Consider the following 19,014-nt stretch of genomic DNA (forward strand, 5'->3'; position numbering starts at 1 on the left):
ATCCACTGACCAAACACTAATGCACAATCTGTGTCCGAAAGATGACCGGTGTAAATTCAACAACAGAAATGTGATGTATTCACACAAACACTCATTACCAGAAATTGTTATGAATGCAATTAAGCCCACATTCAGGTTTCCTGCAAACCCTGATTTACTGAGGAAGTGCCTTCACAGAAAGACACAAAACGCAAATGAGAGCCTCAGTAATTTAATTGGGATTAGATGCTCAAAAAGGACATTCTGTGGACCTGAAGTACTGAAAATAGGTGTCTACGATGCAGTTTTATGTTACAATAACGGAAATAATAGCAAAATTGGAGTGCTGAAGAGAGTTGCTATAGATTCTGATGGGTTTACAACAAAAGCATTTTACACCATCGATGAGAGCAGGATCAAGGAAGCTAACAAATCAGTTTCTTACTTGTAAATACAGGCCAGGCAGATTCAAAGAGGAGAGAAGAGAAACTCTGTTAATGATACAATTTGTACCATAAATTAATAACTGTAGTTCAGCGGTCTTATAACCTTCTCAGGACATTACAATAAAATTTTCAGGTTAATTGCGTCATTATAATTTGAGTTATGGCTTTTTATAAAAAAAGACAGTTAAAAAATTGAAAATTAAATTTTCTCTCAAAATGTTAATCCTGCATACTTTATTATATTTTTCTATTAAAAAACAGCTCTTTTGCTTTACACATGAAAAATTTTAGATTTGTACATTAATAAAGATGGCTGTAATGATTTTTAAATAAATGTTTATTTTTCCATTACATTGCCCCTTAAGTCATTAGGCTGGACCTATACATATGTGTACTGAGGTGACAAAAGCCATGGGATACCTCCTAATATCATAGCACAGCGCAGCAACTTGGTATGGTATTGACTCAGCAAGTCACTGGAAGTCCCCTTCAGAAATACGGAGCCATGCTGCCTCTATAGCCATCCATAATCGCAAAAGTTTTGCTGGTGCATGACCTCTTGACTATGTTCCATAAATGTTTGATGGGATTCATATCGGGTGATGTGAGTGCCCAAATAATTCATTCAAATTATCCAGAATATTTATCAAACCAATCGCAAACAATTGTAGCCCAATGATATGGCATATTGTCGTCCCCAAAAATTACGTCATTGAATGGCTGCAAATGGTCTCCAAGTAGCCAAACAAAGCAATTTCCAGTAAATTATCATCTCAGTAAGACAAGAGAGCAACTCAATTCCATCTACACACAGCCTACACCATTATGGAGCCACCACCAGCTTTCGCAGGAGAAGTGCTGCAGATAGTGTCGTGCCATTAACGAAGGTACACTTGTCGGTCATCTGCTACCAGAACCCATTAATGCCAGATTTTGCTGCGCTGTCATAATGGATACAGTCATCATACAGCCAACACTGATTTGTGCAATTATTTCACGCGGTGTTGCTTGTCTGTTAGCACTGGCAACTCTACGCAAATGCCACTGCTCTGTTATTAAGTGAAAGCCATTTGTCACTGCATTGTCCATGGTGAGAGGTAAAGAAATGTGGTACACTCTTCACTTGGTGGATCTCAGAATATTGGTGATAATATAACCATCTCTATATGTGCACTCACTTCTGTGAAATTTCCCCTTTTGAACCCTGCAGTGTGATTTTCAACAACTTCATGAAAAAGTATTGGTTAATACTATGTCCATCCACTTGTAGGAACATGTATAGTCAATTTGTTGATTGCAATTTGGACCTTTAACCTACAAACAATTTGATAACAGATAAAGCAACAAATGTGGTGTACTTTATAATTTTAGAAACCTGTAACGACGCTGTTTGTCATACTGTCAACATTCTATACTGTTGTTTACCATAACAGTACTCAATTATTTCATAATTACTGTAATTCACAATATGAAACTAACTGATAATGCAAAAAGTGTTATTTCGGCTACTGGATTCTGTATTGAAATTCTGTCTACACTAAAAAATAGTGCACTGATATTTCAAGCAGGAAACAGGGGAAGAATACTTGGGCTAGTTCCGTTTCAGTATAATTACTAAAATGTAATCGGCATTGTTTATTTGAATCATTTCACTTATTTTTCCATGAAAATGACAAATATGTATTTGACTTTGTGTCCTATTTCATGTATTTCACTTGTAATCTTGGAATGATAGACTTTTCCGTAATTTTGAACAACTTCTATGATTGTAATTAATAAAATTACTGTGTGAAATTATTTTCAAATAGTTTGTGAGAGTATATAAGACCCTTGATAGATCATGTAGGAGAGTAAGTACAGTATGAGATTTTGAGATGCACTATGTGATGTGACGTCAAATAAATCTGTGTACACCTGAATCTTTCTTTGACTTTTTACATTAATAGAAAACTCTGGTGTTGTCTGGACCATTATTATTTAAGAAATTTACAGGAAGAATCAACTGCAGCTGAGCAACAAAAAGGAGCTACATTTTCACCTACAATTTTTTAAATAATCGAAGTTATCTGTGATTTTCAAGATTAACATTCATAATGAATTTTATTTTGATTTACTTTTATTTGACAGTTGTTATCACACTGTGTTATAGTAAGCTCTTTAACCAACTGGACACACTGACAACAATCTTTTAGTAGAGTTACTCCATATGAAGGTTATTTTCAACAGCCAACCACAATTTGGAAACAAAAGTTTCATTTGTAAATCTAGTACTAGGAGGAAAAAAGACATACACTGTCTTTCACTCAGCCATAGCATGTAACAGGAACAAGTGATGTATTTAACCATAAGTCTCTTTGAAGATTTTAAACATTTAAGGGAAGTAAAAAAGTGTAATGGACAATAAAATTTAAAATTAGCTCCAAAAACAGACAGAAGTTATATCTGCTTGATCTTATACTCCATAGAAGAATTTTTGAATGTGCAGTGAAAATATTCTCTCTCTCTCTCTCTCTCTCTCTCTCTCTCTCTCTCTCTCTCTCTCTGTGTGTGTGTGTGTGTGTGTGTGTGTGTGTGTGTGTGTGTGTGTGCAAAAGAGAGAGAGAGAGAGAGAGAGAGAGAGAGATTGAACATAGCTAAGTATAAATGTAGCTCAAGAAATAGGTAGCATGTTTCAGAATTTCTCATTGAAAAAGTGGACTGTAACTGTAAAGCTGACACATTACATATCCTAGCAATAGGTTGCAATTATGATCCAAGCAACATAGAAATAACTAAGAAATAATTATGTAAACAGAAGATGGAGGGGGGAGGAGGGGTGGGGAAGAAAGGACAGGAAAGGGAAGGAACTATTGATGTGAGTTGCATCAGGACTTTTTGCAGAACTAGCAGTGACAAGTGAAATTGTGTGTCGGACCGGGATTCGAACCCAGGATCTCCTGCTTACTAGACAGTTACATTAACCACTGCACCATTCTGCCACAGTATTTATTGCAATTGTGTGGACTATCTTGGTACTCCTCTTGGCGAACCCACATTCCCTCCTAGTGCCCCACATTCACAGTCCCCCTCCATGTCTTCCACATTCAGTGCTTTGAGATTTTCGCGGGAGTTCAAATGTAATTGTGCATCTGCACTGAAGATGGTGTATTCATTGTCCATCAAGGTGAATCAGTTTATGAAAGCATGGTGTCTGTTCTTTCTGACATGTCTGAAAGAACAGACACCATATATTCATACAAGAATTAATTGCTAACTGAATTTAGTTATTAGTAAGATCTGTTATAACATGTTTAATATTTCTCTGTTTCATTTCCTTTACTGATATTTTCATCTCTCTGGATAACTATAAATCTTGTGTAAAATGTTTTCTGTGGGCACTATCACTCCTTTTGTAAAATTTTTTATGTGGGCACTGTCACTCCTTTCTCAGTCAGAAGTTATGTTGCAATTCTTTCCGATGGACTGGTAACTTTCAGGGTTAATAAAATTAATATGCTTTAGTGATTAATCAGTAAAATCTCTGTTGAATGTTCCATTTGGAGTCTCCTTAATGAAGGACCATTCTCTTCTTGATTTTGAGATTTGACTCCATTGTCTTCATCAAGAGCAACAAGCAGTTCTGTGATTAATGGTATTGCAAGGTTTTCTACAGAGTTACCCTGTTTACTTTTAAATAATTTATTCCTTAAATACAGTAAGGAAAGTTCTGGCAGAATTAAAATAATTAAGGATAGAGCCCCCCCGCCTCCCCCCCCCCTGAACCATGGACCTTGCCGTTGGTGGGGAGACTTGTGAGCCTCAGCGATACAGATGGCCGTACCGTAGGTGGAACCACAATGGAGTGGTATCTGTCGAGAGACCAGATAAAGGTGTGGTTCCTGAAGAGGGGCAGCAGCCTTTTCAGTAGTTGCAGGGACAACAGTCTGAATGATTGACTGATCTGTCCTTGTAACACTAACCAAAACGGCCTTGCTGTGCTGGTACTGCGAACGGCTGAAAGCAAGGGGAAACTACAGCCGTAATTTTTCCCGAGGGCATGTACCTTTACTGTATGATTAAATGATGATGGCGTCCTCTTGGGTAAAATATTCCGAAGGTAAAATAATACCCCATTCGGATCTCCGGGCGCGCACTACTAAAGAGGACGTCGTTATCAGGAGACAGAAAACTGGTGTTCTATGGATCGGAGTGTGGAATGTCAGGTCCCTTAATTGGGCAGGTAGGTTAGCAAATTTAAAAAGGGAAATGGATAGGTTAAAGTTAGATATAGTGGAAATTAGTGAAGTTCAGTGGCAGGAGGAACAAGACTTTTGGTCAGGTGAATTAGGGTTATAAACACGAAATCAAATAGGGGTAATGCAGGAGTAGGTTTAATAGTGAATAAAAAAAATAGGAGATCGGGTAAGCTACTACAAACAGCATAGTGAATGCATTATTGTGGACAAGGTGGACATGAATCCCATGTCTACTACAGTAGTACAAGTTTATATGCCAACTAGCTCTGCAGATGATGAAGAAATTGATGAAATGTATGATGAGATAAAAGAAATTATTCAGGTAGTGAAGGGAGACGAAAATTTAATATTCATGGGTGACTGGAATTCAAGAGTACAAAAAGGGAGAGAAGGAAACATAGTAGGTGAATATGGATTAGGGGTAAGAAATGAAAGAGGAAGCTGTCTGGTAGAATTTTGCACAGAGCATAACTTAATCATAGCTAACACTTGGTTCAAGAATCTTGAAAGAAGGTTGTATACATGGAAGAATCCTGGAGATAGTAGAAGGTATCAGATAGATTGTATAATGGTAAGACAGAGATTTAGGAACCAGGTTTTAAATTGTAAGACATTTCCAGGGGCAGATGTGGACTCTGACCACAATCTGTTGGTTATGAACTGTAGATTAAAACTGAAAAAACTGCAAAAAGGTGGAAATTTAAGGAGATGGGACCTGGGTAAACTGACTAAACCAGAGGTTGTACAGAGTTTCAGGCAGAGTATAAGGGAACAATTGTCAGGAATGGGGGAAGGAAATACAGTAGAAGAAGAATGGGTAGCTTTGAGGGATGAAATAGTGAAGGCAGTAGAGGATCAAGTAGGTAAAAACATGAGGGTTAGTAGAAATCCTTGGGTAACAGAAGATATATTGAATTTAGTTGATGAAAGGAGAAAATGTAAAAATGCAGTAAATTAAGCAGGCAAAAAGGAATACAAACGTCTCAAAAATGAGATCGACAGGAAGTGCAAAATGGCTAAGCTGCGATGGCTAGAGGACAAATGTAAGGATGTAGAGGCTTATCTCACTAGGGGCAAGATAGATACTGCCTACAGGAAAATTAAAGAGACCTTTGGAGAAAAGAGAGCCACTTGTATGAATATCAAGAGCTCAGATGGAAACCCAGTTCTAAACAAAGAAGGGAAAGCAGAAAGGTGGAAGGAGTATATAGAGGTTCTATACAGGGGCGATGTACAGGGCTATTACAAATGATTGAAGCGATTTCATAAATTCACTGTAGCTCCATTCATTGACATATGGTCACGACACACTACAGATACGTAGAAAAACTCATAAAGTTTTGTTCGGCTGAAGCCGCACTTCAGGTTTCTGCCGCCAGAGCGTTTGAGAGCACAGTGAGACAAAATGGTGACAGGAGCCGAGAAAGCGTATGTCATGCTTGAAGTGCACTCACATCGGTCAGTCATAACAGTGCAACGACACTTCAGGATGAAGTTCAACAAAGATCCACCAACTGCTAACTCCATTCAGCAATGGTATGCACAGTTTAAAGATTTTGGATGCCTCTGTAAGGGGAAATCAATGGGTCGGCCTGCAGTGAGCGAAGGAACGGTTGAACGCGTGCAGGCAAGTTTAACGCGTAGCCCACGGAAGTCAACGAATAAAGCAAGCAGGGAGCTAAACATATCATAGCTAACGGTTTGGAAAATCTTACAGGAAAGGCTAAAGCAGAAGCCTTACCATTTACAATTGCTACAAGCCCTGACACCCGATGACAAAGTCAAACGCTTTGAATTTTCGGCATGGTTGCAACAGCTCATGGAAGAGGAAGCGTGCAGTGCAAAAGTTGTTTTCAGTGATGAAGCAACATTTTTTCTTAATGGTGAAGTGAACAGACACAATGTGCGAATCTGGGTGGTAGAGAATCCTCACGCATTCGTGCAGCAAATTCGCAATTCACCAAAAGTTAACGTGTTTTGTGCAATCTCACGGTTTAAAGTTTACGGCCCCTTTTCCTTCTGCGAAAAAAAAGTTACAGGACACATGTATCTGGACATGCTGGAAAATTGGCTCATGCCACAACTGGAGACCGACAGCACTGACTTAATCTTTCAACAGGATGGTGCTCCACCGCACTTCCATCATGATGTTCGGCATTTCTTAAACAGGAGATTGGAAAACCGATGGATCGGTCGTGGTGGAGATCATGATCAGCAATTCATGTCATGGCCTCCATGCTCTCCCGACTTAACCCCATGCAATTTCTTTCTGTGGGGTTATGTGAAAGATTCAGTGTTTAAACCTCCTCTACCAAGAAACGTGCCAGAACTGCGAGCTCGCATCAACGATGCTTTCGAACTCATTGATGGGAACATGCTGCGCCGAGTGTGGGAGGAACTTGATTATCGGCTTGATGTCTGCCAAATCAGTAAAGGGGCACATATCAAACATTTGTGAATGCCTAAAAAAACTTTTTGAGTTTTTGTATGTGTGTGCAAAGCATTGTGAAAATATCTGAAATAATAAAGTTATTGTAGAGCTGTGAAATCACTTCAATCATTTGTAATAACCCTATACTTGTGGACAATATTATGGAAATGGAAGAGGATGTAGATGAAGATGAAATGGGAGATAAGTGAAGAGTTTGTCAGAGCACGGAAAGACCTGAGTCGAAACAAGGCTCTGGGAGTAGACAACATTCCATTAGAACTACTGACAGCCTTGGGAGAGCCAGTCCTGACAAAATTCTACCATCTGGTGAGCAAGATGTATGAGACAAGCGAAATACCCTCACACTTCAAGAAGAATATAATAATTCTAATCCCAAAAAAGCAGGTGTTGACAGATGTGAAAATTACTGAACTATCAGTTTAATAAGTCATGGATGCAAAATACTAACGCCAATTCTTTACAGACGAATGGAAAAACTGGTATAAGCCGACCTCGGGGAAGATCAGTTTGGATTCCATAGGAATGTTGGAACACGTGAGGCAGTACTGACCTTACGACTTATCTTAGAAGAAAGATTAAGGAAAGGCATACCTATGTTTCTAACATTTGTAGACTTAGAGAAAGCTTTTGACAATGTTGACTGGAATACTCTCTTTCAAATTCTAAAGGTGGCAGGGGTAAAATACAGGGAGTGAAAGGCTATTTACAATTTGTACAAAAACCAGATGGCAGTTATAAGAGTTGAGGGACATGAAAGGGAAGCAGTGGTTGGGAAGGAAGTGAGACAGGGTTGTAGCCTCTCCCCGATGTTATTCAATCTGTATATTGAGCAAGCAGTAAAGGAAACAAAAGAAAAATTTGGAGTAGGTATTAAAATCCATGGAGAAGAAATAAAAACTTTGAGGTTCGCCAATGACATTGTAATTCTGTCAGAGACAGCAAAGGACATGGAAGAGCAGTTGTTCAGAATGGACAGTGTCTTGAAAGGCAGATATAAGATGAACATCAACAAAAGCAAAACGAGGTTAATGGAATGTAGTCGAATTAAGTCGGGTGATGCTGAAGGAATTAGATTAGGAAATGAGACACTTAAGGTAGTAAAGGAGTTTTGCTATTTGAGGAGCGAAATAACTGATGATGGTTGAAGTAGAGAGGATATAAAATGTAGACTGGCAATGGCAAGGAAAGCATTTCTGAAGAAGAGAAATTTGTTATCATCGAGTATAGATTTAAGTGTCAGGAAGTTGTTTCTGAAAGTATTTGTATGGAGTGTAGCCATGTATGGAAGTGAAACGTGGATGATAAATAGTTTAGACAAGAAGAGGATAGAAGCTTCCAAAATGTGGTGCTACAGAAGAATGCTGAAGATTAGATGGGTAGATCACATAACTAACGAGGAGGTATTGAATATAATTGGGGAGAAGAGGAGTTTGTGGCACAACTTGACAAGAAGAAGGGATCACTTGGTAGGACATGTTCTGAGGCATCAGAGGATCACAAATTTAGCATTGGAGGGCAGCGTGGAGGGTAAAAAATCATAGAGGGAGACCAAGAGATGAATACACTAAGGAGATTCAGAAGGATGTGTGTTGCAGTAAGTACTGGGAGATGAAGAAGCTTGCACAGGATAGAGTAGCATGGAGAGCTGCATCAAACCAGTCTCAGGACTGAAGACCACAACAACAACAACAACAAGGATAAAGGAGACAACTCACCAGATGCCAGAAGTGTTGAGTTGTTGACAGGTACATGAAAAAGAATAAATGCTTTGCTAGCTTTCAGATGAAATCCTTTGATGATATAGAATACAAATATATTTCACCTAGCAAGTGTAAATGTATTCTGAATCTTAGACAAGGAGGCAAATTCCGTATGAAAATCATTTTATGTCCTCTATTACATTGAGCAAACTGCAGGTCATCTGAAACTGATTTTTACAATACGAAATCATGCAGACCCATATTCAAAAAACTGTCAGTTCTTCCTCTTCTTTGCATTTTTATCTATGAAACATCAGTTTTCTTCAAACAATATATCAATAGATACCCAGATGTCTTATTAAAAAATGAAGATATACATGCACACAATACAAGGCAAAAATCTGACCTACATATGAAACAGGTGAGAACATCATTGTGCCAAAATGGCACACTACATACTGGGATAAAGATTTTCAATAATCTACCTAAACATATTAAATCAATAGGTAAACTATGTAGTTTTAAGGCTGAAGTAAAGGTATATTTAATTGATCATTGCTTTTACAGTCTGACAGAATATATAAAAGCCAAACAACAAAAATAAAGATGCATTATTAATATTCTACTTTGTATGTTGCCTGTAATGTTTGTTGTATTTATGAATCTTTGCTAAATTGCTTCAATATCTAGTCCATAGGATTGCAATACAAATTGTATTTTATCTTGTAAATACCTAACCATGTCCAGTATACTTGTATATATTCTATACATATAGGATTTGAAGGACTAAATAAATAAATATTACCAGACATTGGTACCATTAAGAATTGTAAGTGTTGGAAAGTCAGCGTTAGTATTCCAGTATCCTTTAAAAGACACCAGTAAGTTTTGCAGTTGTCTACATTACACAATGTTCTTTCTGTCCACTCTTAATAAATAAAGAATTGACTTTCTTAGCTACAGTGCCTCAGAAGAAAATTTTATAAATACCAGGGAGTGAAAATATGCTAAATAAGACAGTTCTTTTGTCTTCAAATAAATGCAGAATAAGATAATTTCAAGTGTAAATGAGACTGGACCTAATTTATTTATGTGCTGAATTGGAGCTTCTTATCGAACTGCACAATAAGGAATTTTATGCAAAGTATTTTATTTAATATTCAGTATAGAGATTAAAATCTATTTCTGGTACCAGCAGGTTATGTTTCTTTGATTTCACTGCATGATATGATGCTTTGTGAGGTTAACATTTAAGTAGTGTGTAATAAATCAGTTTAAGTTTGTTCAGTAATCATCTCAGCTGTGTGAGGTATGGTTGATTTCAGACCCCCACATTATTGTGTTCTGTTATCAGCAAACAATTATTTACCCTCCTTGCGAGGTCATTTATGTGGATGCTGTAACAAGTTTGTGGGACTTTGTATTTATCCATTTCCATCCTGAGATTAGATTTATGCATGTGATACAATCTGCCAATGTGTCTCTCTACTTTTCATCGCCATTATTTATCTTAAAGCCAGATTGTTACTTTAATATTGTGTTCATTATGTAAAGTGCTTTTTAACTCCTTTTTTGCTGTTTTCTAACAGGGCATTACAACCAGCAAGATAAAGAGTTAGTCTCTTTCTTTCTAGTTCTCAGACTTTCTTTATTGCTTACTTTGTGTACTGAGAGAAAAACATGAGAGTCTTTGCAGCATCATTGACAGAAAATATATTTCCAACTATGAAGACAGATTCATAACTCCAGTTGATCTCTTCAGCATTTAAGTGCCTAGCATAGCAGGCAATAAACATGACTGAAAGCATTGCTTACATTACCTGATGCAAATGACTAGGTAGAGAGTTCACATTACTCTCCTGAATACGACTGCTTTGAGACTGCATTCCACTTGACATTCGCAAAGGCCATTTAATGCAAAGAAGGCTCTTCATAATAGATTTATTCATCCACAAATATACTGTTATAATCATTTATACAATCAGTATTGCTTATTTTATACTAGAATGCTTGTGTTATAAGGTTCTTGCAGTTTTTTTAAAGGGATTCAAGTAATTAATTAGGAAACACATTTTTGAGGCTCTGTATTCTGCAATCATTACATTAGAAAGTTATTCTTGGTTTTGGGGATGTGTCACATATGTGTCAAATCGATATATTTAAATATATTACATTTATTGTACTGTGTACATTATTGCAAGTATTTTTTCAAAATGACTTTAATATTTTTAATTGGATATTGCCTCCAACTAGTGTTCTTTAGCCCTTTTGGCTGTCTTTCGAATTCTGTTACTCAGCATCTATCATCTTCCTGAACATCATTACAGTTTTGTACAAGTCTGTTAATTGAATTATTTTCCACTGTACATATGTATATACATTTTGTCTTATTTTCATAATTCTACTCCTATTTACTAAATTTTCCAATGTTGTCCTTGTATAATTTCTAACTTCTTTACAATTTTATTGGTGCTTTTCATGTGTCTCAAAAGTTTCTTTTCCTAAATGATTCATTTCTCCTTTTTTCTATGTTAATTTTTTCCCATGTTCTCCTTACTCGAACGAAACTGGTATTTTCTTTATTTAAATTATGTATTTTCAATAGGCCTTAAGGTGTGGAAAACTACTTGGTATACTGTACTTATAGTCCCCAAAACATGTGTTTAGTTATTGTTTCCTTATCTGTTTGTTCCTCCAGCACCTTTCTTTTCATTTACTAGTTTTTCTTTTTTGTTATTTAAATTTTTTGTGGCTTATGTCTTTGATGAAACTTCATGACATATGCTTCTTCTTTCCTGGATATTATGTCACATTATGAGTTCTATTTTCTGTCTCCCTTCACCTTTCTCTGGCCTGTCAAAATCCTTCTCTCTTTTTCTAACTTTTCAGATCTGTTGCTTGCTTGCTACTTTCCACCCTATGACATCGTGGCACATTTACCTCAAACTAGATTCCTAGGTGATTAACCAAATCAATCACTGATTTGTCTCTCTATTTATTAGCGCTGACATCTGAAAAATGTCTGTTGTATTGCCTCAAATTAAGAATTGCTTTTGCATCCACAGATTTTATAGTATTTCCTACACATTTTAAAAAACATTGTTTTGATGCTTTTATTGTTTTTCAGTGAATTTCTTACATTTCTCATGAATGGAAGTTTTATTCTCAATAAATTTTGGCTCCATGAACATACTTTTAAAGAGCCCTTACCTTTCTTATACTTCACGTCCTTTTTTGTTCTTTACAGTCAGCTCTTGAACACATTTTGCTTGTCATTTGAGTTGACCTTGGATCTTGAATGAGTTCAAATTGCTTGTCTTTGATTCCTGAAGATAAAAGACACTGATATATACATTAACAGTTGCCATCACCTGGGGTTTTATGTGTCTAGCTCCTTTTGCTTCACTTGTTGTACTGGATTGACAGGAATGAAATGACATGTCTGTAAGCATTCTTGAAGTCAAGACCTTAATTCATTTTCCATTTCAACATCACATTATCTCATTTATTCTCTATCTTTGCCCTCACCAAATATTGCATTCTAATCTCCTAAGTTTACAATACTTTTCCTGTATACCATCTTTTGACATAAGGATAGAATCAACTGGTAAGCATATGTCATCCATCTGTTTTGCTCCATAATTGCGGAAACCTTGATAAAACAGTATGTCATAGATCTGATGTAATTTTCAGGTCCTCTGTGATACTTTTGAATCTTGAAACCCTTTGTAGCTTAGAAGCAACTTTTTCAAGTGTACATTCAAGTGTTCCTTTTGTCATGCCATACTTTGCCCTGACATACATAACTATTACACAACAATTTTCCTTGTCTTTCAGTTTTCTCTGGAAGTGAGTAATGAATGTATGCATGGAGAAAAAAAATAAGACTGTAACATTATTTTTTTGTTTTTATTTTTGCTTACAATACGGAAAATGCAAGGTAGAGCAAGATCTGTATTTTTGATATGAAACAGAGCAAAAGTCACCCTTTTTGTTGAGAGTATGCAGCTTTGATGCACAGGCAATAAATGGTTCATGCAGTGATGGAACCTGAGACGCTAAAAGCTAATGGTGAAATTTTTGAAATAATCACACAAATTAAAAGAATACCAAGAATTTAAATAAGTGACAATGTGTTATAGGCTGATGTGCAATAACTTTTGTCAGTTATTAAAAGAAGAGAATTGTAAAAAATATAAAACAAGTGACTCTGATGAGCTAGTTATGAAAAGTAATATTTAAAAGAAAGACTTTGTAGATGAAGTAAAGGTATCATTGTACAGAAACAAGAAAATAATGCATCTTAGCTATGTACAGAAAATCATATCATAACATAATTTAGCCATTTAATACTGGAGAATGTTAATAAAAATGTCAATTTCCATTTGAATATTGGTTTAGATACAAGTATTTATCATCACCATAGTGGTAAGCAAACTGAAATCTAATCTTTTCTTCCCATTTATAGAATATAGAGAGTGCACTAGTATAAAAAAAAATGTTTGTTTCAGCACCCATTTATGGTAAGTTTATGTGGTTGTAGATGAATGTACAATGTAAGTATGAGTGTTGCTGAACTGTGAACTTTGCATTGGTGGGGTGGCTTACGTGCCTCAGCGATACAGATAGCCATACCATTGGCACAGCCACAATATAGGAAAAGTGGAGGGAGTATGTAGAGGGGCTATAAAAAACTTTGTGTTCTGCTTTACAGCAGGTCTTGTCATGGGGGAAGCCTCATCAGAGAGGTCTACTGCCTGAGCGTCTAGGGAAGTGATTCCAGTGGTGGTTTCCCATTGCCTTCCACTGATGATGATGAAATGATAATGAAGACTACACACCACCCAGTCCCTGAGCAAAGAAAATCTCCAATCCAACCGGCCATCGAACCCAGGCCCCTTGGCATGACAGACCGCTGCGCTGACCACTCAGCTATCGGGGCGGACAGAGGGACTGTACAGGTGAAATGAATTTGAAGGCAAAATTATAGTAAGGGAAGATTATATACAGAGGGATAAGATGGGAGATATGACGCTGTGAGAGGGAGTTCACAGAGCACTGAAAAACATAAGTCAAAACAAGGCCCACTGAGTAGACAACATTCTGTCTGAACTACTAATAGACTTTGGAGAGTCATCCACAACAAAGCTATTCCATCTTGTGTGCAAAATGTATGAGAAAGGCTAAATACCCTTTGATGTCAAGAAGAATGTAATAATTTCAATTCCAAAGGATGCAGGTACTGACAGATGTGAATATTAGTGAACTACCAATTTAACAGGTCATGGTTGCAAAATAAAAACATGAATTATTTATATAAGGATGGAAGAAACTGGTAGAAGCTCACCTCAGGGAAGAGCAGTATATATTCTGGAGAAATGTAGGGACATGCAAGGCAGTGCTGACCCTATGACTTCTCATAGAGGGTAGGCAAAGGAAAGCCAAATCTACATTTATAGCCTTTTTAGACTCTGAGAAAGTTTTTGACTATGTCAACTGGGATATTCTCTTTGGAATTCTGAAAATAGCAGTGGTAGAATACAGGGAGTGAAAGGCTATTTACAACTCATGTAGAAAGCAGATGGCAGTTATAAGAGTCAAGGGGCATGAAAGGGAAGCAGTGGTTGAGAAGGGAATGAGACAGGTTTGTAGCCTATCCCCAACATTATTAAGTATGTACCTTGAGCAAGCAGTGAATCAATTGAAAGAAAAATTTAGAGAAGGACATTGTAATTCTGTCAGAGACAGATAAGGACTCAGTTCATACATACAATACCAGGAACAAAAATGATCTGCACAAGGACTTAAAAGCACTTACTTTAGTTCAAAAAGGGGTCCACTACTCAGGAACACTCATCTCCAATAATTTGCAAGAAAACATAAAAAATTTAGTTACAAATAAAGATCAGTTTAAAAGGAGCATGAAAGACTTACTAGTGGCCAACTCCTTTTACTCCACTGAGGAATTTTTTAATATAAACAAGTGATGTATTGTATATATTCATACTATTAGTATTATTATTTCAGTTTTTTTTTTTTTTTTTTTTTTAATATTGACATGTTCTACATCCACGAGGATCTCCACAGCATGGATCTATGGAACGAAAAACTAATCTAATCTAAAGAGCATTTGAATGGAATGGACAGAGTGTTGAAAGGAAGACATAAGATGAACATCAACAAAAGCAAAACAAGGGCAATGGACTGTAGTTAAATTAAATCATGTGATGGTGAGGGATTTATATTATGATATGACACACCAAAAATAGTAGATGAGTTTTGCTATTTTGTTGGCAAAAATACTGATGATAGCCAAAGTAGAGAGGATATAAAATGTAAACTGGAAAAGGCAAGAAAAAGGTTTCTCAAGAGGAGAAATTTGATAACATCAAATATGGATTTAAGTGTTAGGAAGCCTTATCTGAAGGTGTTTGAGTGGAGTGCAGCCATGTATGGAAGTGAAATATGGAGGATAAACAGTTTAGGCAAGAAGAGAACAGAATTTTTTGTAATATGGTGCTACAGAAGATTGCTGAAGATGAGATGGGTAGGTTGTATAACTAATGAGGAGGTACTGGATACAATTGGGGAAAAAAAAATTTGAGTAAAAGAAGGAATTGGTTCATCATTCATTCATTTCCTTGTCTGGTCAGCATTTCCAGAAAATAGCAACTCCAATGGCCATGTTGTTTCCCTCGATCATGTCCTGTGTTGTGCAGGGTTGTTCAAGTTGAGGACAAATTAGCAGGGGGGCCGGGTCTTGTGTTGTTCCACACTCACAGGATGTATCTCCATCAGCTGGAAGAATGCCCTGTTTTCACATGTTGGTCTTGCAAAGAGGAACACCCACCCTAAGATGATTGAGCGATCTCCAAATAGGGTAGGGCAAGTCATTTCCTGGAGCTAGCTCTTCCTTTACAGGGATATCAGGTGGTAGCTTGCTCTTCCACCTGGTGATGTGGTTAGACTCTGGTGTTCCCTCTAGTGGTTGAGTCCTGGCAATGAAGCTCTTTCTCAATTTCAGTCAACGGACTACAGCCTGATGATCATGTAGTGGATGTCAGAGATCATGTTTGCTTAGCCCTCTCTACATCAGCAGCAACAGCCCTTCTAATAATGGGGGGAGCTATTCCAACAATTGGGTAGATTTTGTCGACTGGAGTTAGCTTCATACATCCCGACAAGATTCAGATAGTCTCACTGATTGCAATACCAGCCTGTTTGGTGTGAGTGGATGCATTCCTCACAGGTGAAGCATACTCTGCAGCAGACACACACAAAGCAAGAGCCGAAATTCTCAGGACGTGAGGACTTGCTCCCCAGGCGGTGGATGTGAGCTTCCTCAAGATGTTAATCCGTGAACTAACTTTCAGCCTGGTGTTATGGCAATGTTTGTTTAAGGACAGAGTTCAGTCAAGGGTAACACCCAGATATACTGGTGTCGAACAATGCTCCAGTTGTTTGCCTTCTCATGTAACATCCAGTTCCCACTGAGCTTCTCTATTCTTCAAACGAAATGTGCATACCTGGTTGACAGGACACATTCTTAAACACAAAGGGATCAGCAATTTATTATTGGATGTAACTGTTAGGGATAAAAGTTTTTGATGGAGACTGGTGGATGAGTACAGTAAGCAGATTCAGAAGGCTGTAGGTTGCAGTAGTTACTCAAATGAGAAGAGGCTTCCACAGGATAGAGTAGCATGAAGAGCTGCGTCAAACCATTCTTTGAACTGAAGACCACAACAACAATTTCTTTACAGAATCAGTACTGTCCGGTACAGTGTTGCATCACCGAATGATATGTAGCTGTGAGAGGCAGACTGCTAAAAGTAGTTCAAGGTATTATGAGAGCAAATTATATGTATCTGCTGGCCGGAGTGGCCGAGTGGTTCTAGGCGCTCAGTCTGGAACCGTTACGGTCGCGGGTTTGAATTCTGCCTTGGGCATGGATGTGTGTGATGTCCTTAGGTAAGTTAGGTTTAAGTAGTTCTAAGTTCTAGGGGACTGATGACCACAGCAGTTAAGTCCCATAGTGCTCAGAGCCATTTTTTAATATGTATCTGTGAGAGGCAGACTGCTAAAAGTAGTGGCAGGTGGTATGGACACTGTTTTTACCTTCTGATGAAGATATGCCAATTAATTAATTAACTGTTTTAATTAATTTAAAGTTTTTAATTATTTACTGCATGAGGTGTGATACATACCATTTTCCTCTGGATGTAATATTCCCTGACCTACGGAAAACCAATGAAATTCTGCCAGTGTACAAAAATGGAATAAAAACTGACACAAAAAATTACAAGCCAATATCAGTAAAGCCACAACTCTGTAGATTTCCAGATTAAGTAATCTTCATTTCATGAGCACAAAATCCTGGACCCTACTCTCCAAAACTCTCAGCTTGTAATCCCCGCACCTTTCTTTATTTAGTTTAGGTTTCACCTGATGATCTGTCCATGTTCAGTTTTTATTTAACTATCATTTTTGTACTCTGCTTTGATAACTATTACATTTTCTGCATTGAGCTGACTACTAATGTAATCCAAATGTGCATTAAATACTCATATCACTGACCTCAATTTGCAGTAGGATTTTGGAGCATATACTGTATTCGAACATTATGAATCACCTTGAAGAAAATGACTTATTGATATATAACCAACATGGATTCAGAAAATATCGTTTTTATGCAACGCAGCTAGCTCTTTATTCCCATGAAGTAATGAGTGCTGTCAACAAGGGATCTCAGATCAATTCCATATTCCTTGATTTCCAGAAAGCTTTTGATACCATTCTTCACAAGTGACTATTAATCAAATTGCATGCATATGGAGTATCATCTCAGTTGTGTGACTGGATTCATGATTTCCTCTCAGAGAGGCCACAGTTTGTAGCCATAGAAGGTAAATCATTGAGTAGAACAGAAGTGATATCTGGTGTTCCGCAAGGTAGTGTCATAGGTGTTCCTGATTTACATAAAAGATCTAGGGGATAATCTGAGCAGCCCCCTCAGATTGTTTGCAGATGATGCTGTAATTTACTGTCTAGTAAAGTCATCAGATGATCAATTCCAATTACAAAATGATCTAGAGAGAATTTCTGTATGGTGCGAAAAGTGGCATTTGCACTAAACAAAGAAATGTGCAAGGTCATCCACATGGATACTAAAAGAAATCCGATAAATTTTGGGTATATGATAAATTGCAGAAATCTAAGGGCTGTCACTTTGACTAAATACCTAGGAATTACAATTATGAGGAACTTATATTGGAAAGACCACCTAGATAATATTGCGGGGACAGCAAAACAAAGACTGTGCTTTGTTGGCAGAACACTTAGAAGATGTGACAAACCCTCTAAAGAGACAGCCTACATTACACTTGTCTGGCCTCTGCTGGAATATTGCTGCATGGTGTGGGATCCTTACCAGGTAGGACTGACAGAGGACATCGAAAAAGTGCAAAGAAGGGCAGCTTGTTTCCTTTTATTGCCCAATATGGGTGAGAGTGTCACTGATATGATACGCGAGTTGGGGTGGCAGTCACTGAAACAAAGGCGGTTTTCTTCATGTTGAGATCTATTTACGAAATTTCAATCACCAACTTTCTCTTCTGAATGCGAAAATATTTAGGTGTGCCTTTTTCCCACGTGCCATTCGATAGTGGAATGGTAGTGAAGTAGTATGAAAATGGTTCGATGAACCCCCTGCCAGGCACTTAATTACAAAGTAATCATGTAGATGCAGATGTAAATTTATAGCTGACCAGGGTGGCCAAGCGGTTCTAGGCGCATCAGTCCGGAACAGTGCTGCTGCTACGGTCGCAGGTTTGAATCCTGCCTCGGGCATGGCTGTGTGTGATATCCTTAGGTTAGTTAGGTTTAAGTAGTTCTAAGTCTAGGGAACTGATGACCTCAGATGTTAAATCCCATAGTGCTTAGAGTCATTTGAACCATTTTTTGTAAATTTATACATAATCTTTAACTGTTCATAACATTATATCACTTTGAGTTATGGAATATCCCATGTTTATTACAATGGTTTCTCATTGCCTTATGAATCCTGTGCCAGTGGGTCAGCTCATGGACCATCTACCTTCGGAAGTGACTTATCAATTCAATAGCAATCCCTTTCCCATTTGATGTGGACATAGGTCATTGGCACTTGGTATCCAGAAATACTCTAATTAACATGAACGTGT

At 37.5% G+C, this 19,014-nt stretch overlaps 1 protein-coding gene across 7 annotated transcripts in view; it reads right to left on the reverse strand.

The window, feature by feature from the left end:
- The window catches only part of LOC126185071 (monocarboxylate transporter 12-B-like), a 1,121,214-nt gene that overhangs the window by 230,183 nt on the left and 872,017 nt on the right, over positions 1–19,014 (reverse strand). The gene's annotated exons all lie outside the window — the stretch shown is intronic.

Source organism: Schistocerca cancellata, chromosome 4 (genome assembly GCF_023864275.1).
Source record: "Schistocerca cancellata isolate TAMUIC-IGC-003103 chromosome 4, iqSchCanc2.1, whole genome shotgun sequence".
Taxonomy (NCBI): domain Eukaryota; kingdom Metazoa; phylum Arthropoda; class Insecta; order Orthoptera; family Acrididae; genus Schistocerca; species Schistocerca cancellata.